Source organism: Perna viridis, chromosome 4 (genome assembly GCF_037379345.1).
Source record: "Perna viridis isolate PV_CMFRI_1.1 ecotype Kerala chromosome 4, ASM3737934v1, whole genome shotgun sequence".
Lineage (NCBI taxonomy): Eukaryota > Metazoa > Mollusca > Bivalvia > Mytilida > Mytilidae > Perna > Perna viridis.
The window spans coordinates 27,683,341-27,684,544 of NC_142448.1; positions in this window are offsets into that span (position 1 = coordinate 27,683,341).

Sequence of the window (1,204 nt, forward strand, 5' to 3'; positions counted from 1 at the left end):
CCCTTGATTGATAGGATGGTCGCTGCAAGTCGATAATTAGCTTTCTTGTGGTACATTGGATATAACAATTATTGAAAACAAATTTATTCAAACAAAAGAGACACGAATTGACATTATTTCATATCAGTAAAAAATCTGTAATTTCAACTGGATAAAACCTTTACACATGGTATTAATTAACCTGCAGTATAAAGTTTTACCAGTCAGTATCATAATGTGATAATGCCCTCGGGATTTTTTTTGTTAAAAAGAAAATGAAATACGAAATTATGTGTTATAACAGCAAATATTGCACTAATACTATCCATATGAAGTTTTCTGATATATGGTGGTCGACTGGTATACAGGACGTCCAATATATTTTTTCACAATACCCAAAAAAGAAAAAAAAAACATAAAAAATAAAAATCCTGACCCCAAGTACCTGTGGTAAAATTTGGGAAAAAATATTGTAAATTATTACTAAGCGCTCAAGCCTTTACATAATCACCTAACAGAGAAGAAAGTGAGATGGGGAATTTGTTAAGGCGAGAAGAACTTTACCGAATTGTGAAAAATCAGCATGGGCTTTCAATGAAGGTAACACTTGGAGCCTGCCTCACACTCACGCGTAAACGACAATATAAGATTTAAGACACCACACTATATCTTAAACATAAAAAACACCGTTCAAAATCATAAAACATGAGCTGGAGATTTTTGGCGTAGGACAGGTCCAGGCTAAAGTTTCTAACGCGATACTCTCGTGAATTCACGCGAAATATTTTATGTGTATATCAATGAATACACAAATTCATCATTAAAAGATTGGTACAAAAATGGATGGAGACCGATATTTTATTTTTTTTTCAGATGTCTATCATTTAGTTTAGCTATATACGTAAATACGTAGCAGTGAGTTTCCTTCGTGGTGGTCATAAGTAAACTTTTCCTTGGAAAGTGATATATATATTCTTTATCATCCTCCGTATGGAAAACAAATAAGTATACAAATATACATAAAAAGAAGGAAAATTAAATATCAAACAGAAGTAGAAAAATGGTAGTGAAATTCAAATTCAAATGTTCATTTTATTGTGTATTATTTAAAATGATATCGAATAATTATATATTTTATGTTTTGTCATTTCTGTTGTTATCTATTTCTTTTTTGTTTGCATTTTATTTTAGAAAAATACAGCTTGCCAATGTAAACGACGCTTTT